Below are 27,331 nucleotides of genomic sequence, written 5' to 3'. Positions count from 1 at the left end.
GGGCTGCCTCATGTTGAGGGCATCACCTGAAGACAACCTAACCCTGTCCCCCAAAACTCCATGGTTTCAGTGGCCTGTCCCTGCTGCCTCTGCCTCACAGGAGCGACTCACCGAATGACCTCCCTTTTTGCCCCAGGGGCCAGATTTTACCTTTGCCCCTCACTGTAACTAGATTTGAATGAAACTTAATGCTGGAACAGTCAAATAACTAAAAGTATATGCTCAGGTGGTTACTTGTTTATGGTCCATACTTGGTAAAACTTCCAGAAGACAGGAACACAGATTTTTTGAGAAACGTGTGAAAGGCTTTTTACCCATTTGCTAAACACTTTAATGGTCACTTCATTGCTTCTTTAAATTAAATCACTAAAGTTGCACCATTATTGTAAAGTGGGAAAAGTGGTTACCCCTGGAGGGAAAAATTAGGTTCAGCAGAAGAGGAACCCAGAGTGATCTTTATAAAGTAAAGCACTGCAGAGAGACAATGGCAACTAATAGCATGTGGGAAGCCCTGCACATCCACACATCTGAGGCTCACACCAGACATGAACTGTGAGGCTCACGGGTCAGACTCTTAACGATCTCTACTAATGAAAACTCAGCCAATCAGAACTGGCCTCATTTTGATAGTTATCCTCTTGGGGTCTTCAGAAATTACAATCGGGCTTGCTTTGCATTTATATCACCCAAGTCCTGGTCAGGAAAACTGGGAGCTGGGCAGTGGGGAGGGGGGAGGAGTTTATTTACCTGAAGGGAAACAGGCTAAGATGTGGTCTGACACCATGTTCAAGTGATGAGGCGGTATCACCAGGGGAATAATGCTTGGCTGCTCATCACCAAGGGCAGGTCAAGTAAAGGTGAAGGTGAATTGTGGCATGAGGATCTCATGCTTGATATAATTGCTTTTTGACGTTAATGGCCAATAGGTCATTAATTGCTTGAATGCTCAGATGGGGGTGGCTGTGAAGTCCCCTTCTCTCTATACCTCTGATGCCCTATATTAAGATCCCCAGGGGGGCTTTTCCAGGTGTCCCCCTGATTTAAAAACTCGGGCCTTCAGCTGAGGGAAAAGGAGCGCTGGGTAGCCCAGCACCATATCTGACGGAAGGATTAGAGTCTTGCTCTAATAATAAACCTGCCCCACGGTAACCACCACCACCCTAGGTCCCTCTCCTCCTTGGTCTGTGGGGGGGAGAGAATGGGGGAGGGGAGTGAGCAAGAGCAGTGGGACTATTGGCCTGGGGCCATTGAAATGTTCTTGTAGAGGGGTCATCTCTTTCCTTTCTCTTCTCTCTGCTCTCCCCATCCTCAACCTGAACTCAAGGAAAGGCCTTCAAGAGAATTCTTCCCATAAAGGCTGGGGGTGCCTTAAGAAGGGAAGACTGGGACCTCATTCTGCATTTGGGCCTCTCTTTGGGCAGCAGACTATGTGCACTGCAAGGAAACGGGGAAAGACAGCAGAGCTGAAAGGGGCAGCAGGAGAGCCTACTCCCCCAGCACTGGGAAGGGCAAAGCTGTGTGGGTGTCTCAGGAGTTAGTGGGCACTATGGGAAGTGTCTACGTTTGAGCCTTCTGGTCTGTACCCTGGCTGCTCCTAGGGTGACACCTGACCCCTGGAAGTGTTAGCAGAAAGCAGTAATGGTAAAGCAGAGGATGACAACAGAGATGTAAAGAGAGGTTTGCCCTTTATCCTCAATCCCTCCTCTCAGACCCTAACCTTGTAGGAACTGGAGACAAGATGAGAAGGGAGAAGTCTAGCCTGTGATGTTAGATGGAGAAGCTTTGAATCTGATAGTAGAAGGACAGTACAAACTGGATGCAACTGGTTTTATAGCTGAAGGTGAACAGAAACTCTTGGAATCTATCCAAGATGCTCTCTTTTTAAAAAGATTTTATGTATTTATGAGGGAGAGACAGAGAGAACGAGCGCATGAGCAGGGCAGGGGAGGGGCAAAGGGATCTGGAGAAGCAGGCTCCCTGCTTAGCTAGGAGACTGGCACAGGACTCAATCCCAGGACCCCAGGATCATGACCTAAGCTGAAGGCAGATGCTTAACCAACTGAGCCACCCAGGTGCGGCTATCCAAGATGCTCTTATATGCTGGGAAATAATTGGCCTCAAAAGCGTTGTGATGCATACCACTCCACACCTATTAGGATGGCGAAAATCCATAATGCTGACAACACCAAATGTTGGCACAGATGTGGAGCAACAGGACCTCTCATTCATTGCTGGAGGGGATGCAGAATGGTACAGCCACGTAGGAATGCAGTTTGGTGGTTTCTGACAAAACTGAACATGCTCTTACCATATGATCCAGCAATTGTGTGTCTTGGTATTTAGCAAATGAGTTGAAAACATGTCCACACAAAAATCTGCATCTGGATGTTAACAGAAGATGTATTCATAACTGCCAAAACTTGAAAGCGACTTGAAGATGTCCCTCAGTAGGTGAATTGGTAAATCACCTGTGGTCCATCCAGACAGCAGAACATTATTCAGCATTTAAAAGAAACAAGCTACCAAACCATAGAAAGACACGGAGGAACTTTAAATGTATATTAGTAGGTAAAAGAAGCCAGTCTGTAAAGGTTACATGCTATATGACTCCATCTATATGACAGTCTGGAAAAGGCAAAACTATGGACATAATAAAAGATTGAGAGTCTGGGTTGCAAGGGGCTCAGGGAAAGGAAGGATGAGTAGGCAGAGCAGAGAGGATTTCTGGGACAGTGAAACTACTCTATTATAATCGTGGCTACATGTCATTATACACTTATCAATATGCACCACCAAGAGTGAACCTTACGGAAGCTTTGAACTTTGGGTGACAATGCATCGATGTAGGACCATGATTAGAACAAATGTACCATTCTGGTGGGAGACAGTAGTGGAGTAGGCTGTGCATGGGTGGGGCACAGAGGATATGTGGAAATTCTCTACTTTCTGCTCAGTTTTTCTCTGAACCTAATGCTCCTCTAAAACATAAAATCTATTTTTTTTAAAGCATTGCATTGAGGGCATGGGCTGTGGCAGTGCCTGAGGCTCCATCGCTTGGTTTCTATCTGTACCATTCAAAAGTTCAGGAAAGGAGGTTGCTGGTCCTGCCCCAACCTTACTATGATCCCCTGGCATTCACGGGACTGTTCTGGGTGGGTGCTGTTCTGTAGAAACTGAGAGCTGAGCAGCAGGTGCAGAATTGTGGCTTGGAGGAAAGTGACAGAGAATACAGCTGGATGGACGCTGGCATGGGTAGTCTGCCTTCCCATGCCTCGGGGTGGAAGTCAGTGTGGCCGGAAGTCCATTCTCAACAGGAAACAGAGAACGATGCTTCTCGGGAGTCTCCAAAATGGGGACATTGTGAAGGCTTGGGAAGGAGGCCAAGAGAATATGGGACCGAACCATTCTTACCAAGATAAAATTAAGTTTACAGTAGAATGTACGCACTGTTTCTTCCACATATGACTTTAAAAACTTTTTTTAATTTTGATAACTTGATACCTAAACTTGCCAGGAGGATTACAAGAATGTTGGGCATATCAGGATAGCAGTGGTGCAAGCTAGAATAAATAAAGATGAAGAAGTAAAGGATATTAATGAGAAGCATCTTTAACTATTACAATTTGTGTCTTAATGGGCGGATAATGTTGGCTGTATCATAGCTAAAGATATTAGAATGATTTTAGTCATAATAGTTCTTCCTTAAGGATATTAGACTCTTAATAGGAAGTACAAAAAGAGCTTTTACAGCTTATTGATGGGGACGATTCACAGTTGAAAACAGTGAATATCTAATGATCATTCTGACAGGCTTCTATAGGCTTGGGCAGTCGTAGAAGAGAAAACTTCAGTGTCGGGTGATCAGAGGGTGTTCAGAGGAAAAGGGATAAAACAAAAGGCTAAAATGAACTTCATGGCTGGCTGGGTGGTCAATCTTGTCCTCGGACATGTATAAGTGACTGGGTTTTCTTAGGTGAACCAGGAAGAGGGTCCCCTGGAGATACTCGAGAAAAGTGTGTGGAAGACAGACTGAAAAGGTCTGGAGACAAGAGGGAAGAGTTTCTTTGGCTGAAAGAAAGGAAAGGCTGTTTGGGGTTTCAAGAAAAGGGACTGACAACTTCCACCACAGATGAGGGTCAATTTGGGGCAAACTTCCACGCACTGGGGCTTCACTAAAATGACATCATGTGAATCTGGATTACAGAATCCACCCATGTTGGGTGACACTGCATCATGTATAAATGAGGTGTTTCCAGTAGCAAATTCCTTTTCTTTCCAGAATGGATTCACCTGATACCAAATTCTAAGAAATAAGAATGGTGGCAGATGGGAGAGTTTCTTCGTGCAGCAGAGCCGGAGGCCAAGGCTTCTATTTTCTCAGGAAGTTCCATGTGACTGATGGCATGCTCACAGGCTCCTTCCGGGAGCCTACAGGAAGTACTGGGTCTCAAGAGAGTCTGATTGAAGAGAAGAATGGAGAATAGCTTTTCTATGGTTGCCTTTCCCCTATTGCTCAAGGATTCCAGCACTGGGTGTTGGCTTCTCTGCACTTCTCAGTCAAGCACACATGGGTATCAGAGTGAGTCTAATGGAGTTTCTTACTTCAGCATCAAGAGGCAGGCAGGAGGCCATGATGTGAGAGGTACACAACATGGGCAAGATGGAGGTGCTGTGGGGTCAGTGGGAAACCCACACAGGAGCTGGAGCAGAACAAATAGCCAGTGGTCCCAAAGACAGGTAAAATCAAGAGGATCTGAAGCAGTGCATGAGAAGTATCTGCCCCAGGAAGGGGATTAGGCAGCAAGACCCTACTATCTTTCCTTTCTTCTGCATTCCACTAGGGCTGGATCCAAATTTCCCTACCCTTATTTTCAGACCCATCATTACCTAAGCAACCTCAGTTTCCCCCAACCTCTTCCCCAAATTGCTTTGCTGAATATAGAATCAACCTCCATGTCAGGCTGACTTGGTGTCCCTTTGCTGACCACCCAGCCTCCACCTTATGCCTAAAGTACCTCTTCTTTTTCTTCTGCCCCAGGGGTGGCAAGTGGCTGGCCACCATGTACCCCCAGCTCACAGCTTAAAACTCACAGCACTGGAGCTTCTCCACACAGTCCTTTTTCTGGCACAGGGATTTTGCTTAATCTCCATTCTACTTATCACTCTGGTTGCCTTACTTGTCCCCTAGGCTTCCAGAGATACGTGTATGTGTGCCTCTAAACACAAGCTCAGTCCTTGGGACCCTGTCCCACAGGACAGATACTTTTGTAGTCAATTCTTACTTGACAGGATTTGGGGATATCTGTGTATAAAACTCCTCATTTCTGGGTCCATCCACTTCAAGAGGCATTTAGCATCCTCTTGACCCCTAGCCAGGCCTGGAGATTTCTTTAAATCTCAGACACTAATTTTGCCCCTGGGTTACTTTCCTACAACTAGCTGGACTTGCTACCATAGTGTCCAAGCCTAAAACCTGGCACCTGCCTGCCCTACACCCACCCTGCCTGGCTGCTACATCTTCTCTGTGAATCCTATACTAGGATCAATCACAAGTCAACAATTGATAGAAACTGCATCCTTAGTTGGCTTCCTGCATAGTTGTTCGAGACTCTTACTGTGCACATGCTCTCAGCTTTATGGCCAGATAGAGACAGGAATATAGACATGTGTTACTAATCGCTGGACAGAATGTGGACAAAGCCCCAGTAGATTCTACACGTGGGCAAAACTGGGCTCCCCAGCCAGGAAAGAGCCACAGAGAGGAAGGGGGTTAATCAGCAAGGGTACTAGAAAATCAGCCCGATCACAGAGCACCTGCTGTGATCTGGCACTCCCTTGGTAGGGGACAGGCTATTGCCTGGTACTCTCTCTTTTTCTCTCTCTCTAGACCTCTTCTCTACTCTGAACTTCCTTCCATTTTCTCTTCCATATAATACCATGATTTCAATGACAGTTTGGTATTTAAAGAACTGCCAATGGTAGCAGTTACTGACCTAGAATAGAGCCCTAGTTCTCTGCCTCTGAATCCAGAGCTGGCTACCCTCCACCTCATGGTGTCCTGGCAGCAGCCTATGTCCTCTCCTGGAAATCACATGGTGAGGGCAGAGTCTGGGGCCCCAGTGCAAGGTCTCTCTCCTTCAGTCAGGTGTGGTCAGGAGATAGACCGATGGGGGAAATAACTCCACTTCCCAGCTGCAAAGCTGAGCTTTAAATGACTTGCCTCTGGGCATCTGGGTTCTGCCCACTAGCCCACAGACACCTGGGGCAGAACTGCTATCTTGCTTTAGCTGTTCCTCTGGTGAGACTCCCTAAAACTTTCTTTGGCAAGCTTGCTGGAATGAGAAACCATGATGGCGGGTCATTGCTGAGTCTTATCGCAGCAACGTCTTCATGCTGCATTAGTAAATTTTGAGTGCTTAATAAGTGACATAAATGGGATGGGGTTTACATCTTTAGAAATGCTTTTTCCCAAGGTTAATATTTCATGCTAAATCTCTGCACTCTTTTGACATTTTTATGACCTGTGTACAGCAGTCTCATATGTTCGCAATAATGTCCAAATTGAAAGAGTATGATGATCACTTTGCTGCTCTTTGTTAAGTCAGTTTTAAGCATCTTGTTCCATTTGGGACTTATGTCCAATCAGATATTTTCCTTTTAAAACTCTGCCTCCCTATTTTCCCAGGATTGTAATATTTGGAAAGACAAGAAACTGTTGACTTTTCTGGGGATCTCAAGTGTCCATGTGTTTCTTGTCCCCTCTTAAAGGCTAATTACCTTTAGACAAGTGAATGTGATCTATTGAAATAAAAAAACTCTACGAGTCTGGAATGGTTACCCTAACTTTGGATCTGGTCTCGAGTTTTTGTTTAGTTGGCTAGATAAAGGGGGTATGTCCCAGGGTGGGAAACGTAACCAACACATGTTCCAGGCCATATGCTGGTTCTTCACATACATTAATTTACTTAGTTTCTTGCAACAACGCAGCAAGCAAGGCTTTACAATGTCTAAATTTCAGATAAAGAACCTGGGGACTCAGAGAGGATAAATGACTGTCCCAGTGTGTGGCCGAGCCAGTCCCGCGGTGCCCTGACTCCCAGGCCAGAATCAGTTCCAATTTGCTGGGATTATCATCATGTTTTGGATTCAGATCAGAACCTACAGAAGTCAAACATACTCTTCACTTGGGCACTTGGGATTCCATGGGACACAGCAAGATTCATCAACTACCCCATGCAAAAAAAAAAAAGGTGGGGACAAATAGGGATCTTTCCTCAAATTCCACCAATATTGTAATTCTTCTGGGGGAAAACCCCAACAACAACAGTATGTAGTCATTCTTCGTAAAAATGTGGCCCTGTACAGTGTGATTCTTTCTGAAGCCCAGCAGGCTTTTCTACAAGGCACGCTAGCCAGAGACCCGGACGGCCTGCATTCTGATACGAATCTAATTTTTCCAAGACTTGTCTGTTTCTAAGGGCTCACATGGAGTTTATAATTCACTTTGCTATCTTTAAAATGGTCTAAGGATTACCCTCTAAGCCCTGAGCACAATATGGCCATTTCTTTGGGAAAATTCTACCCCTCCGGTTGGAGCATGTTCTGTGCCTTACAGTTGGGGCTCTGCGCAGATCCATCCCTGCTGCCCATTAGTGATTCGTCTGGGTCTAATTTAGGCCACAACACACATCGAGCAGGAACTCTGTAATTCCATGTTCTCTTCAATGTTCAGCAGATTTTGTTCACTCAACAGATGTTAAATGCCAGTAATAACTAACACCTTCTCTCTCTAAATAAAGCACTATTTTGAGACAGCATATACATGACCATTCTGATTTCATCTTTTATTTAGAGAGTAGGAAAAAAGAAAAGAAAAGAAAAGAAAAAGCCACACACAGATTCTGTCAGCAGAGCCTGTATTTCAAAGTCTAAAACTGGGTCATGGAGATGGGCTAGAGGCTAGGGGATGCTGAAGAGCTTGGAAGCCCTGAAAGAATCCGGGGATGGTAGTAATAAAAAGTGTCTTCTGCAAGCCTTCAAGGAGAAGACAGAGCAGGAGGCTGGAAAGAGCCCTGGGTATGCGACTTGCTGCCGAGGGGTGGTCTGGGCTCGGCCACCACTGTTGACGCCAAGGCATGTGGCGCTCAGGGGTCAAAGCAGATGCTGCCTGAGAAATGCCTGTTGATTCACTTAAATTATTCATTCGCTGAGCACATATTTATCTGGTGCCTACTCTGTATTCCACATGGGGAAAATCACGGAGAACATGGCCCTTGCCCTCACGGAATTGAGGTTGGGGAAGATATTAAATCAAAGGATCTCAAAATAAATATGGAATTTAAGTGCATACATGCTGTGGAGGAGAGATTCATGATGCAGAGAAATAAGAGAGAAATTCAAAACACCTAGCAGGCCCTGACCAACTGCACCTATGTTGGTCTTGGTGCCTGAAGGCTCCCCGCTGTTCCTGGAGGCCACTTTTTAGTGGCTGAAGGAAGCAGACTCAGGGTGGTGGCTGTCTACCAACTTGTGTGGAAATCTTTCAAGTTTTGCAACCAGTGTTCTGGCTGAACATTGGCATTGCATAAGAGCTTATAATAGAGGGATTTGCTCTGGGCTGGAAGGCTGGTAAAAGGTTTCATGTAGGGGTAATATGTGAGCCAAGACCCGAAGAATAAGTAAGAATTAACTAGGTGAAGACAGAACTTATTTTTAGGCGCCTTGAGCAGAGAGCCTTCAAAGGCCCAATGGTAGGAGGGAACAAAATGTGTTTGAGAAGCTTAAAGAAGTCCAGCGTGACAAGAGTGCATTAAGCAAAGGCTGTGTAACAGGGGATGAGGTGAGGGTATTGCATGTGAACCAGAACACGCAGGATTGTGTAGATTTCATTTATTTTCTTATGAACAATGGGAAGCCATTAAAGATTTTCAGCCGAGAAAGGCATGGCCAGGTATGCCTTTTATAAAAGCACTCTTAGGCTGCTGGGGGAGCATCTGGAAGGTTGCTGTGTCCATTCCAGGGAGAGGATGGTGGCTCAGACTAGGACTGGTGATAAGGGTGGAGAGAGTATATTGCTTCTTGCTTGCCAGATTGCTAGATGACGGTCATTTGCTGAGCTAGGACACACTTGAATAGGCCTGGGACATGTTGGGGATGGGAGCCAAGAGAGAGACTCTTGGAAGAGAGAGAGGCTGAGGGTGTTGCCACAGGGGAGCCTCTGTGGTATCCCATAGGAAACCAGGGTGCAGGGGAGGGTTCTGGACAGAGCACTAGGTGGGGCCTTGAGAAATTCCAATAGTTAATGGCTGGCCCTGTGAAAGGGGGGTAAGAAAGCTGACCAGCAGGGACAGGGATCAAAGAAGCCAAGGAAGGAAAACACTTCAAGAAAAAGGGAATGGAAAAAAAAAAAAAGAAAAAGAAAAAGAGAGTGGACAACAATCGTCAAATGAAATGAAGGCTGAAAATGCCCATTGGCTTGATCTCCAGAGAGATTTCCCTGAAGGGTTCATGAGAGTAGCTCTATTTTTCATTCAACTCTTCACTTGGAACTGATTGCAGACGCACAAGTGATTGTGTAGTACAGAGAGTTCCCACGTATCATCACCCTGCTTCCCCCAGTGGTAACATCTTACACAGCCATCATGTCCCAGCCAGGACCCTGACACTGGTGCGGGACGGGAGACTCCCCGGCAGACCTTCATCAGATAACAGCAAGAGCTGCTGTGGTGAGGTATTGGGATCAGAAGTCAAATCGGAGTGGGTGGGAAAGAAGAGACAGAGGCTGTGTAGACAGTAAATACTGTATTCTGCTCAGCACTAGGCACGATGTCAGGTACTGGGTGCAGGGTGGGGAGTCCTGCGGAAACATTCGCATCCACAGGTTCAGGACAAGAAATAAGGGGAATAGGAAGCTGAGGGTAGAAATCTATCTCTGGCAGTGGGCATCAACGTCAGAGGCCACAGTGGACCTGGGAGCAGGATTTCTAGTGGTGAGTCCTTGGGAACGAGCCCCTGGTGGTGGCAGAAGGAAGCTCACTCAGGTTGTGGCAGAAGCATCAAGGCTTTTCCTTCAAGACAGATTTTCTGGGCAGTTGGTCATAGCAATACCTCTCAGAGTTCACAAACTGTTAAGAGCGGAGAATCTTTCTACACCTGAGTCCCAGACATTTTACAGCTATTCCATTTTCTAACTGAACATTAGGAGGAACTTTAGCTGGTGGGTTCGAGGGATGAATTCCTAACAAGCCCATTTCACAGATGAACACACGGAACCCCAGGCTCCAAGGGAGCTCACATCACCCAACCACGTATGGCAAAGTCCTCCCCGGATCTCAGAATTCTGGTGTTTGACGTTTCTATTCCATTGCCTCTTAGAGTACCTTACTTTGCGGGTTGCTCTGGGTCTCCAGAAACAGATTCTATTGAGTTGTGCAATTAATTAGCCACTGCTTCCTATGAAAGTTTGGTCATTTTCTTCTTCCCGATATCACCCAAGTTGGCCATCCCCAGATACCCAAAAGCCAAAAATATCATAGGAGGACATGTTTTGTTCTTGTCTCTCATTCTAGTTGATAGATGACCAAGAATCAGAAAAATAATTAAGTATTCGAAACCTTGCAGTAGATTTGACTAATGTCGAACATTCCAACTCCTGCTCTACTAGGGTCATTCCTGAAGCTCTGTTTTCAAAATGGAGGCCAAGGAGAGCGGGTCAAAGGAGGAGAAGCAGGTGGAAGCTGGCAGCAGGACCCGGGTCCCCATGGGGCTGGGGCTCGTTTGGCCTCATTCAGACGGGTGTGTAGGGAGGTTCCCCTCGCCCGCCTCATTCCATCTCCACGGGAAGACAGAGTGCAGCACTGGCTGCTCCTGGGGGAGAAGCTGTAAGAAAGCTCTGGTCCTGCATACTAATTGGCCTACTTTAATGACTCTTCATCCCCTGCCTCCAACTGCAACAATCCCCTCTTCCGAAATCGCCTGCTCCTAGCGGAGGAGGCTCGCTGCCATGGCAACCAAGCCTTCCAATGCTGGGAAAACTCACCATAGAGATGTGGGGAGAAAAATTCCACTGGTGCATTTCCAAAGAAGAAGGGCTTAAGGGCGGGGGAGGGAGAGCAAGGGTTTGGGGGAATGATGTGGCTGGAGATGGGGAGCTTCCCTGGCTGAGGGCAGGGGGGTCACTACACAAACGTGCCTGCAGACACAAAAGCCCGCACACAGAGAGAGGACCAGTGGAGCCTGGCACTGGGAGATCCAGCTACACATGCTGATGTTCATGTCACCTCATCCATGGGGTGCCCCACACAAAAGAGGGAGGATAGAAACAGGTCCGCAATGGCCTGTCTCATGAATCAAATACTCCCTCCCTAGTCAGTGAAACACAGTACCGAGGTTGAGTGTGCTCTCATCCACATGTGGACTTGGTCACTGGGAGCTTCTGTTAGCGCTCTGACTCTGCTAGAGAATCCTATTCGAAATGCAATTATATCTCCTTTGAAAAGAGAGAAATACAGTCGATACAAGGTGCGTGCTCTCCTGAGTTGCTGTAAGAGAGGGAGTATCCACTGAGGTGCGTTTGCTTGGAGCCACCCGCTCCCACCCGATGTGACCCAGGACTTCTGCTGTTGCTGTGGGGACAGACACTGGGCCAGCCACGCTTGGCACCTCCATGTCCTCTTTAGCAGGACGGCAAAGCAGCAGATGGGGTGTTTGGGGGTCCCCTCTAATTCTGGGGCACCCCTTAGCATTGTCTGAAGCTCTGTCCCATCTGAAGTGCTTTGATTCATCCCCCCCTGTTCTATAGAGCTCCCTTTCACAGCCTTTTCTTCCTGTTTCTAAAGCAAGGCAGTGCCTTTTGCGTCATGAGCCCAGAGCATCATTTCTGAAACACCCCAGTGTTAAGTGGCTGGCACACATTAATGTCGAAAGGGGTGTTTAGTTCCCAAAACCAAAGCAAACACACACACAAATGTTCTCTTTGGGACCAACGTGGGAGAGAGTTTCTAAAGGCCGACCACAAGCTGATTGTGTTTCTGACAGTCCCCTTCTCTCAAAGGAATGAGCAAATTCTGCCATGCCTTTATCCGTGCCTGACAACTCCCAGAAACAAGCCAGGGCTGGGAGCTTGCCTCGGATCCAAGTCAGCAAACCCTGAGAGCAGGAGGCGGCCCGCGCTTGGAGAATGAAGCTTTGGAAGCCACACAAAACCTGGAGGCACTTCATTCCCAGTCCGGGTGAACGATGAAGAGAAAAGCCTTATTTGGTCATATTAAATAAGATACACACGGTCACATTCACCTTTGTCCTGCTGATGTCATTTTTGACACAAAGACTTTGTAACATGCTTGACTCCCAAGCCCCAGCTTTTCAATGTGACATTTGATGAATCTTTCGTTCATTTCTTTTCAACAAATATTTATTGAACAAACTCTGCGAGATGCAGGGGTAGAATACAAAAGTGACGACCCACCTGTCCTTCTTTAAGAGGGTATTTGGAGATAATGGCCCTCTCTTACATTTGCAGAGGACACTCAGTTCCCAAAGCACTTCACACGCATCATCTAATTTAATCCTCGTGCCCAGCCTGGCAGGGTGGAGATAAAGCTTGTGCTGCCGAGCAAGAAACGAGGGGCAGGAAGCCCTTGACAAAGGATGCCAACAATGTTCGGGGCTGCTATCCTGGAGCTTACCAACTCACTTTGCACCTAGGAAATTTAGGTGCTAAAACTGTATGTTCTCTGGGGACCAAGGCACAAGGCAGTCTGGGTATGAAGAGCCTCTTGGGAGATTAAATAAGTTGGCCTTCAAAGAAATCTTTGAAAGTGAGGACACTTTATTCAGAAAGAAAATTGGCTTTGCTTTCAAAGAAGACTGCAAAGGGGACATTTCAAAGCGATGGCTTAATGGGGTAGAAAAAACACTGGCCAAGGAGTTAGGAGGTTGAGAGCCCGGTGCTACCCTGTGGCTTTTAGAAAATGAGGAAATCGGGCCAGATTATTTCTAAACTGCAGGTCAAAAATTCAGCATGGTTTACCAGGCAGGTTTGCGATCGTATGCGTTATTTGGAAGTTCCTGAAAAAAGATTTGATCAAATGCAGTTTTAGAAGTTATGCAATTGGTTATTACATATAGGTGCCTTTATTTAATTGCCAAGATGGGTTGAATGTCAAGAGCTAAACAGTATTTTCAAGGGCTTGTTATTTTGAGGTCTCCTCTCACATGTACTATAACCTACACAATAGATTATAAGGATGGAAAGCAGAATGTCTGGAACAAAATAGACATTCCATAAATATTTGCTTCATAAATACATGAAGACGTGGATGGATGAATGAATGCGGAGCAGAGAACAGGATTTTGTAGTGGTGGCAGAGAAGAAAATGCAAAAGGAGATTCTTCTGAGAAGCGTATCAATGTATCTCCTGCCAAAAACAAAAGCCATGTAACCAAGAAACAAAATATTGCCTCGGAGGGAGGTAAGTAGGGGTGGGCAGGTACCTCTGTACAAGAAGTTTTAATTTTACTACTTGAGTCCTAATACTTTTTTCTTAAGGTTAGTTTGGTGACTTACTATTGTAAGGAGCCACATTGCCTGTGTTTTCTGATCCTAGATATCTGCATTTGGAAAATGAGGTTACTCCTATACCAGCTCCAAGACAGCACAGTTCCGTGTAGATCCAAGCTTCAGATTTGAATCCAGCTTAGATCAGGGAGATCTGTAATTTCAGCTCATCTTATGTGGTCAAATAAGCCACTTGGGGATCCTCAGCTCCTCAGCATCTTGGCCTATGGGCTGCTCACTGATGGCATCGCCAAGCTTCTGCCAACCCTGTCTGGGGTGAGGGTGCCTATGTAAGGGTTTTGTGCTTTCTAGAAACCTCTCACCAGTGGAGCCCTGGGCACCAGCCATGGAAGTCTGTCTGTGGTGCCTCCTTTGCCTCTGTTTGCCGGGGCCGTGCTTCCTGGGGAAACGTGCTCAGGTCTCTTCTGGACTTTGTCAATTTCTGACCAGCCTTCCAGCTAAAGCTCAGCCTTCTTGGTAGCACTCTACGAAACCCCCAACCTGGGGGAGCATCTAACATTTACTCTTTCTGAAGAAACCACTTATCAGATTAAACTTCTGTGCTGTCATCACCTTATGGATATTCTTTTTCTTTCCCACTAGATTAAAACCCTTCTATATTATAATCATATCACAATATATAAATTTATCAAAGTAACATGCCGTACACCTTAAACTTACAGTGTTACATGTCACATGCATGCAGTAAAGAAGAAAATAAACTCCTCCTTGTAGAGTGGGAACTGTATTTGGTGCACATCTATGCCCCCACAGTGCCCAGTAGGGGTTGAATAAGCATTTGTTGATTGATGGATAATAAATACATCACGGTAATTATGCTAAGGGAGTCACTGCGGTATTGTAAGGAGTCAAATGAGAAATTCACAACTTTGAAGTACAAATAGATAAATATTACATGCAGACCTGAATCATTTAAAAAATGAAATGGAAGTTCAGAAGTTCCACTACTAATATTCTTGTTGTAAAAATAAATTAAAAACTGTATGTTCTGCATCATAAGTGTAATTTAGTAGTGGTGAGCACAGCAATCAAGAAGAATTTATGTAAAGAGGAAAGTGGGAGCAGAATTATTTGCTCACACAGGCCATTGCTTAGTTAAAGCCTCTGCTCGGAAAAATAACTTTTACACTGCTTGACTTGATGTTACTGATTTTTCATTCTTAATGCTTCACTGCCCTTTGATTCCTTAAAAATGAATCATGAGCTTTGAATGTGAGGCTAAGAGGGAGGGATGTAAGGAAAAGGAGAAGGAGGGAGTTTAAGTACTAGAAGAAAGAAAATATGTATTCTCTGCTTTCTCCAAGGACTGAGCGTTAGATTGACATCTCTGCACTGAGTGAACAATACTACTTGCATTATCCAAACTTAAAAAAAGAAAATGGGATGGGGTTTCTTCTCCATTTATTTTATGAAATTGTTTCTCAGTCCATGTGCTGAGTCATCTAAAGGTAGTCCCCGGATCATTGCCTCTTTCAGGCAAACCAGTTATTGACCAGATATTGATGAGAGCCCCCACAATTTATAGCCTGGTGCTTAATTAACATAAAACTGCAATAATGCCCTTCCAGCAGGCTGAACTTCCTAATCATTTCTTTTCACTCTGAATGCAAAATTGGACCCACTTGGAGTCTCAAACCCTCACTCTTTCATATCAAAAGATTTCAAATCTATGATCTCATTTACAGGAGAAAGTGTGATCTTTTTCTCCATCATCCTCACCAGAAACAGCACCAGCTCATTGACTTCACATTTCCTTAGTGAAATCGCCAGTGTTTCAAAGCCCGATATAAGATGCTCCCTTCTTTTTTTTTTTTGAAAGATTTATTTATTTGAGAGAGAGAGAATGAGAGACAGAGAGCATGAGAGGGAGGAGGGTCAGAGGGAGAAGCAGACTCCCTGCCGAGCAGGGAGCCCGATGCGGGACTCGATCCCGGGACTCCAGGATCATGACCTGAGCCGAAGGCAGTCGCTTAACCAACTGAGCCACCCAGGCGCCCTAAGATGCTCCCTTCTAACCTCCAGGATACTTCTGCAGGGTTTCTGAATATATCTAAGAATGTCCTGAGTAGAACAGTTCAATTAAAATCACCTCTCTGGGCTTAGTGAATGCAAACAGTGGGATCCCCAATTATGGGCACAAGTTCTCTTTCTCTTCCTCTCTCTCTATCCCTATTTTTGTCTCTTGCTTGCTCGCTCCAATAACTTATCAAATAGTTTCAGTAGATCTAATGGAACTAAGCCTACCAACGGACGAGATGCATTGATGACCAAGAAGCTCATAGTTATTGCAAGTGGGGAGGGTTCAAGAACTTCATAATTTGGCTGGAGGGCTGCTTGTCAAGTGGTAGTCATCTCTGGCCTTCAAATAGAGACCAGATAATAACTGTAATTTAACCTGCTCCTGCCTTACAGAGAGCAGCCACCTTTTCAGCTCTCGGGGGGGGAGGGTGGTTCTGCAAAGAACACAGAGCGCTTCTCTGTGTAATTAAAGCCCCAGCTGCATGGATCCGCTCATCAGAAATTCAAAGAGTCCGGGAGACCAGTCTCTCTCAGTCTTCCTCGCCCCTCCCACATCCTCTTCTTGTTTCCTCCTCTTTCCCACCCTTTCTGGCTTTATAATTCATCTCTGAAACTGCCACAGAAAAACTGCAAAAACACCGAATAGTCCCACTTCTTAACTAAACGGAGTGCTCCTTGAAGGCCTGTCCTATTTGTCTTGACAGAGAGCCTTCATAGACATTGGCGGAATTACTGAAAGTTCTCTTTGCCCCCAGTGATGCTGGCAAAAATATTACTTCTATGCAAATGAATCCTGCACCTTAAAATATTCCACCGTATCTCAATGTATGCTCAACCAATTCAAGGAGGGTAGATATTAATCTTCAGGAAGATACCACCATAACATATATCCACATTTATACCAAACAACTAGCCTAAAGATTAATTAGTGGGTATATATCCCTCTTAATAAGTCAGCTGCTTAGCCAAAAAGGCAGGCTACTCCCAGTTAGATTTTTGGCAGAGGAACGGTGAAGATCTTAGGCTGTGCGGTGAATACTCTGTAGGTTCAGATCTGGGCTTACAGCATTTATTGATTATGTGACTACAGGTAGAGCTTCTTCACCTTTCCAGGAGGGGCCCGTGTACTCACTGACTCATAGGGCAGAGTTTGTGAGTAGCACTTATAACATGCTCAGAGGGGTCTGTCCTCGGTAAGACTCAATAAACATCAGTCACTTCAGCCAGCTGATCATGGCTCTTCCAAATAGAGTTACAGACTACAGAGTTTTGGGGTGCCCGGGTGGCTCAGTCAGTTAAGCACCTGACTTTGGCTCAGGTCATGATCTCAGGGTCCTGGGATCAAGCCCCGTGTCAGGCTCCCTGCTCAGCTGGGAGACTGCTTCTCCCTCTCTCTCTCTCCCTCTGTGATCTCCCTCTCTCTCTCAAATAAATAAATAAAATCTTTAAAAAAATTACAGAGTTTCCAAAAGGGCAACTTTGCTTTGTTTCCATCATGGGAAAGGGACACTAAAATAACATCAAGAGTTTGGTTTATCCCTGGTTAGTAACTCCCTAGGTGCCTGGTTTATCTAAAAATAATCTATCAACAAAGGGCTTGGCTGTTTCTGCGATGACCTTTGCAAGCACAGATAGGTGATTGTTTTAACCTCCTTTTCCTAAGGAGGCACAGTCTTGTACTAGAGGCTTAGTCTAAGGCATGTCTCTGGCAGGCGGGCCAAGTCATGTCTCTGGCAGGCGGGCCAAGTCAGGCTCAGAGCCTAGTGGCAGCAACTCTCCTCTCTCACTGTTTAAGATACTCATACCGTTAAAATTCTTCATAAAGCATGTTCTTTCATGTGCTCTCCACCACAACCTGCTGAAAATACAGCCAGAAGACAACAAAAAACGAAGCGGAGAGGCTAAGAGGCTTTCCTGTGGCAATGCAATGAATTAGCGGCATGGAGAAGCCTAAAGCTTAGGTACCTTGTCTTTCAACAAGCTCTTTCCGGTTTACATATGAACTACCTCCTCATGAACTACAGTTGATTTTTTTAAAATCTGAATACGTGCTGTAAACAGTCGCGGTGGTTCTCAGCGAGGGGTCAACAGACCAGCACCAGGGGCTTCACATGAGAACTTGGAAGAGGTGTACATCCTGGGACCCCACCATAGCCCCACTGAACCAAAACACTGGGGGTGCGGCAGCCTTCTGTTCTACTAAGGCCTGCAGGTGACTCCCATGTACATCAAAGTTTGAGAACCGTTGCCCTAGAATAAGGAGGCTAATAATAAATGATCTCATTCAATCCTTACAACAACTCTAAGATATGTAATACTGTTCTCACAGTCTTGGATAGGGAAACTAAGGCTCTAAAGGGACAGTCAACCTTTCTAACATCATGTGGTCGGCAAGAAAAAAACCCTATGTCTGCCTGACTCCAGGGGCCCAGCTTCTAAACCCACTGTCCCACTGCCTCTCAGCAAGTGTTAACTGGCAGAAAGAGTTTTACTAGCAAGGGTTCATTCAATCTGTCTGAATTCCTGCGCAAATAAGGCTAGCCTTTACTTCACAATAGACTGCTGCATTTAACATGATGGCTATTGTGCTCCCCATTCTCATCATGCAATTTGGTGGATGGGCTGCTAAAATCATTAGTCCTTCGCACTTGACAGTGGAAATCTGAGCTTTTCTAGGGGACGATCATACAGATGCCCAGTTCCAGTGGGATCCAGGCTCACACAGCTTCGGTCACTTTTTACACACTACTCCAAATTTTAAATTGAAGAACACTTTGATCACTGAGTTCTTCAAATGGTTGGTACTTATTTTCAAAGAGAAGAAAGAAATGTAACTGACCTCAATTTCCCTAACTAGAATTGGCTCAGTGGTTCAAAGAGAGTCGTTTATAGTCAAACAATTAAAATAATGGTGAAGGCCTGCATTCCCCTGATGGAAGTCTTGACAGCTGTCTTTCAAGATATTTTTCAAAGAACAACAGGTGCTCTGTGGTTTCATCCTGGAAGCTGTGGATGCTGATCCCAGGATGGGGCCTGTGCGTAAGTGGTTGCATATTTCATTTTATGCTGCTTCTCTCTATCAGTCTGACCTTGGGGTCATTAAGTTTTCAAGAAATCATGGGAACAGAACTGATTATAAACTTAAAGGACAGCAATTTGGTATAAGATGCTGGTAAAGGGCAAGTAGGGAGTAATTTTTAAGACTAGAACTACTGGGAGCGCTTAAGGGACCTTTATATCTCAGCGCATACATCTGTGAAATGACCACACTTCAACACCTAATTCAGGGGGGTCAAAAGAGGAAGTATGCTTTCCCACTTCCCTACTCAGGCTTCACCCAACCACAGTGGCCTGGATGGGGGTGGGAGGGGGTAGAATGAGACAGGAGAAAGGAAGAATCTACTAGGGCTCTGAGAAAGAAAATCTATGTAATTTGTTCAACCCCATGTTGTCTCTCCCCTCTGATAAACAATTATGCATCATTACATTTTGTACACATATCTTTGTGAAATGGAGTTTGCTACAAGATACAGTCTATCTTTGAAGTGATTTTTAAGTCAAAGCGTACAAATGACTTCCTTTAGACTGAAAGGCCGTGTGAATGTTGAACAGTAGCTATTCCGTGTACCAGAGAGGTGTTAGTTACCCAACGTCTTTATATCCTGCGGCATGTGCGCGAAAGAAATTAAATCCCTTGGTTAGTTGTTCCACATGATACCAATCAATCAACTGGATTGATATCCCCTTCCCCCATTGAATTAGCTAATTTCTTGGCTAAGCCAATTTAATTATTTTGGCCACATAGACTTCTCTTCAGACTAATCAACAAAAACCCAAAACTATCATTTTAAAGGTTAAACTGCTAAATGATTCAAAACACAGATATTTTGAAATAAGTTCTCCCTCTAAAACTCCTTCTTTTTTATCCTGTGGACATAATGGCCGAAGTGAAATGCTATTTAAAAAATACAATTATCTCACTTACGAAAAAAAGGGATGCCAGGGTATCATGCTTTCTCAAGTGGTTTGAGAAAATAATGAAAAAATCAGCAAGCTCCAATATTTATACAACTTGAAATATAGATTAAATAAACTCTATTTTCTTTCCAAAAGAAAACAGAAAAACAACAGATTAGGAAAAAATATTTGCTTAATTACATATACATGAGTAATTACACACACACACACCCCTCCACGTATTTTAAGGGATTATTTACTTAAAAAAAAATCAGGACCTCAAAACATAAATATTGAAAGCACAGAGGCAGAGAATCTACGCAAGGAAAATAAGAATGGGTTAGAAAAATTGGACGGTGGTTGATTTTGCCATTTGTCCTTTCCAGCCCTGCCAATGAAGGCATCACCTAAATGCATATAAAAACCTGGCATGTGTATCTGAAGCATTTATTTCGGACTACCGGCTCTCTCACAGTTTGACTCACTAAACCCTGTCTTCATCCACAAAGGTTCTGCATTTACCTCTACCCTGAGGGGTATTTTCAGCATTGCATGCTTTGAGGTTCCATTTTGGACACGCTACCCAAGCTCAACCCGGCATGCCCTGCCTCAGATGTGCGGCCCACATTCAGCCTCTGCCCTTTGTGCTGGCAAGGTGGGTAAAGGACCTCGTTGGCTATTGACTTTCTGCCTTGCCCTGAAGGAAGTTATCAACAGTCAGAGGGACAGAGATCATGCACCAATAACCAAGGGGAACCAGGTTCGCACCCGGGAGACAGTGTTTTATTTAGGAATTTGCAAAACTTTTAGTTTAATCACCAATCTTCTCAGGGTTGGATGCCACCAAGACACACAGGGATGGGTGGCTGGCAATATTCATATACTGATGGATCCCGTGCAATTGTTTTAAAAGCAGGATGACAACATAGATCAAGAGTCGTAATAATGCTCAGATCCTTTGATTCTGTAAGTCCACTACTAGGAGCTTATCCTAAGTCAGTAATTCAAAAAAAGAAAAAAGTCCTACATACAATCATGCTCTCTGCACAGTTATTTAAAATAGTAAGGAAAGGAAAAATTTAGAAGTTCAATAGTAGAAAACAAGTAGGCTAACCTTGGTAGCTCAACCATAAGGAATATTACTTAACCATCAAAAAATGATCATGACACAATGATCATTCAAGAAAAATGTTTATAATAAAAGACCAGGTAAAACTGAATAAGCATCGTAAGATCAAGGTGATCACAACTACATAATGTGTGTGCGCGTGTACATGTACACAGCGTATATACCACAGATGCTCATTTGGAGACTCTGTGTCTGAAAATCCTCCTACTCTCTAAAATTTATTTGTAACCCCCAAATCGATACTCATGGTGCTTTCACAGTCATTCACAGACCTTCGCTGAGCAGGGACAATTTTGAGTCAGATAAGGTGATGCTCTGCCTTCTCGTTTTAGGTCTCGCGCTATAAATGAGCATCCTTTTCCCCATCTAATTAGTGCCACATTTTTTTTTTTTTTGCATTTCTTATGGGTTTTGTTGGCAATTTCACTGTTGAAAATGGCCTGCAAGCATAATGTTCAATGCCGTTTAGCATTCCTAAGGGCAAGAAGATATGATGTATCTTACAGAGAAAATATGTGTGTTAGATAAGCTGCCTTCAGGCATGAGATAGAGGGCTGTTGGCTTTGAGCTCAAAGTTAATGAATCCACGGTGTATGTTAAATAAAGTGTCTTTAAACAAACACACACATAAAACAAGATTATGCATTGATCAGCTGATGAAAAATGTTGTCACCAGAGGTTCACAAGAACCTAACCCTGTATTTCTTCTAGGAGCAACGGTTCAGTATGTACTAATTCAGTGTTTGCGGTGAGTTTATAGAGCACGACTACCACTAGTAGCAAGAATCAACTACACATACGTGTGTGCAGACATAGGTGTATGTGTGTATATATATACATACACACATACATACAAACGCTACAAGAAAATTGTGTGTACAAATACATAAACGCAATTATCCGGGTTTAGGGATCCTTGAGTTTTTCTCTTAAAATTTCAAAATTGTTTTTATAACATTGCTTTCACCATGCAGACATTTAGAATGAACAAAAGCCAAAGAAACCCTGCTGATGGATAACAGAGTTCTCTAGTCATAAGTACAGATTTTTTTGGAATACAGTGGCCTCACTACCCTTGTCAAACAAAACAAGTTGGCCAGCATGCGTCCTTCATGCTCATTCTCTGGACAGGTCACCTGATCTTGCAATGTTTTAGTTGGCTCCACTAAGAGGTAAAGATAATATCAGGCCTTGCACGAATGTGTACATTAAAATCCTGCTGTCAGCTTCCCAGGGAGATCTTCTGATTCTTTTAGGGTGCTAGCCCTGTGGTCTTCAGAGTGTCTACTTTAAACTATTACTTGGTGCCAGGGACTGAAGCTTGTCCCCCCAAAATGCATATGTTGAAACTCTCGCCTCCGTGGGATGGTATTAAGAGGCAGGGCCCTCATGATGGGATTAGTGCCCCTACAAAGAGAGGGGACAAGGGATCGTTCTCTCTCTGCATGCACATCCAAAATAAGGCCACGGAAAGACATAACCAAGAAGAGGGCCCTCACCAAGAACCTGACCATGCTGCACCCTGATCTCCAGACTTTGAGAAATAAACTTCCGTTGTGTGAGCCCCCCAGTCCACGGTATCCTGTCACAGCAGTCGGAGCAGACTCTGACAAAACTCCAACCCCCACCCCCAACATGATGGTCTTGAAGAGAGGTCCTTTAAGGAGCCGATTCAAGTTAAATGAGTTTCATAAGGGTGAAGCCCCGATTCAGTAGAACTGATGCCCTCATAAGAAGAGAGAGAGAGACACCAAAAAGCTTGCTTTCTGTCTCTCCACCATGTGAGGACACAGTAAGAAGGCGGCCATCTGGCCAGAGCGTCCCCACCAGAAACTAAACATGCTGGCACCCAGATCTTGGACTCACAGCCTGTAGAACTGTGAGGAAATAAATTTCTGTTGTTTAAACCAGCCCGTCTGTGGTATTTTGTTATGGCAGCCCGAGCTGACTCATACACTTGGGTTCAGTCTTCTCGCCTTCTAGCTTCCCACTGGGTTCAAAGGATGGGACACACTGGATCTGGAGTCATCACAGGCCGGCTGCAGGCTTCTACCACATCGACGTTCTTGTCAGGCAACTCTCCAGGTAACCACCCCTCCTGATTCAGGTAACCACTCCCTCCCCTTGTCACTTGGATGGGGTCCAAGGGTGATGGGGTCCAACACCATCCCTTGTGGTTTCCCTAAAGCCTATCTACACCTTTGTAAATTGTCCTTTTATTCAAATATTTCTATTACTCCATGTCAGTGTGCTACATTTTTCGTATCAAAACCCTGACAGGAGCTAACACAACATGAGAATTGCTAAACAGATTATTTTTCAAAATACAATCTGAATATCGCGTCACTGATTGAGAGACCAAGGCCCAAGAACTCCTAATTAACTGTTGATCACATCACACACTCAGGGTCACCCGAGTCATTACAAATGGGATCACCAAGGGACAGTGGCTGCCCATTGCCCATACCACTTGGCTGGTGATAACAAGGGAAGAAATGAAACCCCCTTGTTCTGCCGAGAGCACAACTTATTAATATTACATTTTTTCTTCCCCTACTCTACAAGCCAGACCTTCCATAATCTCTGGTTCCATTTTTTTTTTATTTTTGCCATGTCTTTTTCTCCATCTTGGTTCCATTTGCTGAAAAGTCTCCATTGTTCTAGGGGTCAGGAAAAAGGGGCAGGGGGAACGCTTGTTTCGAAGCAATTGCCTAGCAACCCATCTTCTTATTCCAAGGACAGAGGCGATTTGCATTTTGAGAAAGAGGAAAAAAAGCTCCCCTTCTCATGAGTCCCAGAGTAAGAATGTCTCGCTGACCACTCCTCAAAAGAACCTTCCTTCCTCTGAGAAGTCCCCCTGGGTGGCCTTTCTTTGCCCGCAACTGCTTGTGTGTACTCCCTTGGGACCGGAGCTGCCTTCCGAGGTGCACCCAGAGCCGCCCGCAACAATGAGTGCCTTCTGGCACTGCCAAGCTGCAGCCCCGGGCGGGCGGCACCAGGACAGGGCTTAGAACATCCTGATCTCATTCAAGTGGACATTTCTTTCCCACACTGTTCTTTCCTTTTGGAGCTTTCTTTCCTGGAAACGTGCCACACCCAGGGGATGTCTAAGCCTGCTGCTCTTAACCCCCAAACTGCCAGTGACTTCCTTGAGCTTGCTAAGGGAAAGTTGAAGCCAGCAGATAGAGCTGTGGCGAGAAGACGACACATCACCTCCCCTCGGAAGTTCTCAGCTGACCTACAGGAGGCAGGAACCAAGGGAAGAGAGAATGTTCTTCACCTCATTTGAGAAACTGAACCAAGCTGGTAGATGGAAAAAAGTCTCTACTGTAAACCAGAGACCTCCTACCAAAAACATCTCACCCTCCATCCTGCTCGGTCTCCATGCTGAAGGAAAAATGATGGTTCTCTAGAAAGGCAGTGTGCGGAGTGATAAGATCGGAGTCCTCCCTGATTTATGCTTTAAAGATGTAACGAGAACTCTCGGGCTATCTGGCTCCACGTTGGGCAAGGCCTTTAACCTTCTGAAGCTCTAAATTGTCATTCATAAACCAGATCTTTAGGAAGCACATTGACAACTGTTGACAGTATTTCACTTATTTGAACTCCACCAAGTAACACGGGGCACGTGCCCTTGGTGTATTGTTGCATAAGGACCATCTCGTGATTGTGTTTGCATTGGTTCCTTTGTCTCCTTATCCTGCTACGATATTTGTCATGAGGAGAGGCTCTGGCTATCCACAGGTAATATTGATCTATAACATGATAGCAATTATGTCTGTCATTAAGAAGATGTTATGGTATCTTACATACCTGTGCATTCCATTGCCATTTTATGTATTTCCATCCACACACACACCCAAGACAAAGAAACCATGAAGGTCTGTGTAAGACTTATTGATAAAAAAAAAAACTTCTTTGACTAATATAGAGATAGCCCTCTAAGAGAGAAAAAGGTAGAAGATAATACCACCCAGTCCTCTTATCTGTAAGGCCGGGAGATGGACGCATCCAGAAAAAAAATTCTAAATGATTCATGGAGTGGGCCAATGAGCAAGAAACAAAGAAATTTTTTAAAATACAATTAAAGCAAAAAAACTTTACCTCATGCAGAAGAACTCAACTGTGGCTGTGTTTTTATTTTTTATTTTTGCCAGATTGGTACATTCTCTAAGAACTGATCTTCAGTCTTCTCTGTGCAGAGGATATTTCTATTTAATCCAGTGCAACTGGAAATTGAGCTCAGACTTTTAAAGCCAAAAGGACTTTAGAAGTCATCTGATATAAACACTGTCCTCATTTTGCAACTGAGATCCACATTCTGAGGCCCAAGGAGGTTCGAGTTTGCCCAGATGACATGCAGATCACCTGGGTGGTACTCAATGCACAGAAATCATTACTTAGGACACTTTGGGCTCAAGTAACTACAGGTCATTGACTTCATTATATAATGGGAGTATTATGTTCGTTAGCCGACCAACTTTGTTTCTCATTTGAGAGAGTTTTGAGGCATATGCTTTTGGGGAATGAAGAACCTGGAATGTTGAGTGAGGGGCTGAAATGGGCCGCCATGTTCTTGTTCATTCCCGCAGGAGTATTTGAGGACACACTGGGTGTTCTAGCTCTGAATGAGCAACCAGGGAAGACTGTCATGACCAGCTGTGTCCTTGGGTGAATGTTTTCTCTACTGCAAAGTTGGTGAGTTTTACTGAGAGTCTGGGGAACAGTGAGGCAGTCATCTGGTGAAAAGTTTAATCAAACATTCTCTGGGTTTCCCTGAACTGCTTACCATTTCCCCTTTTTCTCTTAACTACTGCCACTTCATTATTTACAGTCAGTTGTGCTTCAAAGCCGTGAACATTTGGGCATTCTCCTCCCTGTGACATGGAGAAATCGTTGAGCATGGTCCTTATGCTATTTAAATAATTATGTCATAAGTATAATGAGATACTAAGCTTCAGACTTTGGAGAATAGTCCATGATTGCCTTTGAAAGCTCCAATGAAGTTTGGCAAGTCTGAAAGAAGCAAGGAGAGTGTAGAATGAGGGCTTATTGGAAGGCATAGGGTGAGTCTGAACCATAGTTGATTCCAGAAGCAGAGTGTTTCATAAATTTCTCCCTGTGCAACACATCTGTTCCTATTCATTTTGTTCGGGCTAAAATAATTTACAGAAATGAGAATATGATACCTGATTTTAATTGTCAGAATAAAAAAGCATGGAATCTTCGAGTTGTAGAGCTTTTTACAAGTTCTTTACAGCACGTACATTCTTAAAACCGAATCTCCCAAACTAAATCAAATAAAAATGCATTGTATCACTACGAGTTTATTTCTAGAATTTCAAACTGGTAACACTTATGTATTGTAGATCAAACCCCAAAAGCACATTCAAGTTTGGCTGTTGCCAAATGTGTTAAAATTATTTATACAACCTATCCAAGCATGTTGGTTTCCATTAGTTTTTATTAATGGTTATAATGCATATAGTATTAATAGTAATATTAATGGTTATAGTACACATCATCAGGTGGCATTTAAATCAGAAATCAGCTGTTTATAGAGCCAGTCACTGAAGCCACTCCACAAAATACTGGGGTCCACAGAGCACAATTTACACAACACTGACTCCTTTCGTGGAAATGTGTCATGGAAGACAGAAAGCCTGTGCTTGGACACTTCCTCCAGTGACAAGAAGCTGATCTCTTGGAAAGGCAGCCCGTGTCACAGCTCTCATTCTCAGGCAATTCCTCTTCATGTTGTGCCAAATATGCTTCATGAAACTTCTACCCAATGGTCTCAGTTCTGGCCAGCAGAAGATAGCTAATGTGTTCACACCTGGGTCTTCCTCCCTCTTGTCCCAGTGTCCCTAGCTCCCTCACTTATTCCTCCTATGGCCTGGTCCCAGACTTCTTGATCACCCTCCTCTGAGTGTTCCCATGCTTGTTAGAGATGCCCTTGAAATACAGATGGCTCAAATGACTTCAAACTCACCATGTACCAGACTGAATCCCTGGTGTCTCCTCAGCCCATTCCAAAACCAGGACAGTGAATGATACCACTGTCTGTCCAGCGATGCAGGTCAGAAATCTATGTCACTTCCTTGATTTTCTCTGCTCCGCACTTTGCATACCCAATCCGCCACCAGGCCCTGCAATTTTGCCTCCTAAATAATTTAGAAATCTCTTCACTTGGCTCTGTTTCTACTGCTAGCTCCCTTCACTGCCATTCCATTGTCTATCTCCTGAACTTCTGCAAGAGCCCCTGAGCCTACCCGCTTACAGCTGTTCTGGCTTTCTGGAGTTGCACCATCCCACATCTTGCTTAAAACTCTCAGCAGTGTGCCACTGTTTCATGATAATGAAAAATCCTCAGCGTGGCTGACAAGGTCCTATGTGACTTAGTCCTTTCTGCTTCTCCAGGTGGATTTTACATCTCATGCTCTGTGTCCAGCACACTGGCCCTCCTTTACCATGATCTGCTTCTCCTGCCACATGGCCTTCCTACCTGTGGTTACCTCTGCCTGGAGTGTATGTCCCTCCTTTTTTTGGCCCTTAAACCAAGTTGCAGGACTCAGCTCAAAGATGCCCTCCCTCGGTCTTTCTGGAACTCTTATACCAGGTCAGATTCCCCTGACTGTAGGTTCCTA

The 27,331-nt window shown here is 44.6% G+C and overlaps 1 protein-coding gene across 3 annotated transcripts in view; it reads right to left on the bottom strand.

Annotated features, from left to right (window-relative positions):
- NTRK2 (neurotrophic receptor tyrosine kinase 2) overlaps positions 1–27,331 on the bottom strand; it is a 321,206-nt gene that overhangs the window by 17,912 nt on the left and 275,963 nt on the right. The gene's annotated exons all lie outside the window — the stretch shown is intronic.

The sequence above is a fragment of the Neomonachus schauinslandi genome, chromosome 13, assembly GCF_002201575.2.
Source record: "Neomonachus schauinslandi chromosome 13, ASM220157v2, whole genome shotgun sequence".
Lineage (NCBI taxonomy): Eukaryota > Metazoa > Chordata > Mammalia > Carnivora > Phocidae > Neomonachus > Neomonachus schauinslandi.
The sequence above is the reverse complement of the archived record's forward strand: the minus strand, read 5'-3'. Positions and strand labels throughout refer to the sequence as shown.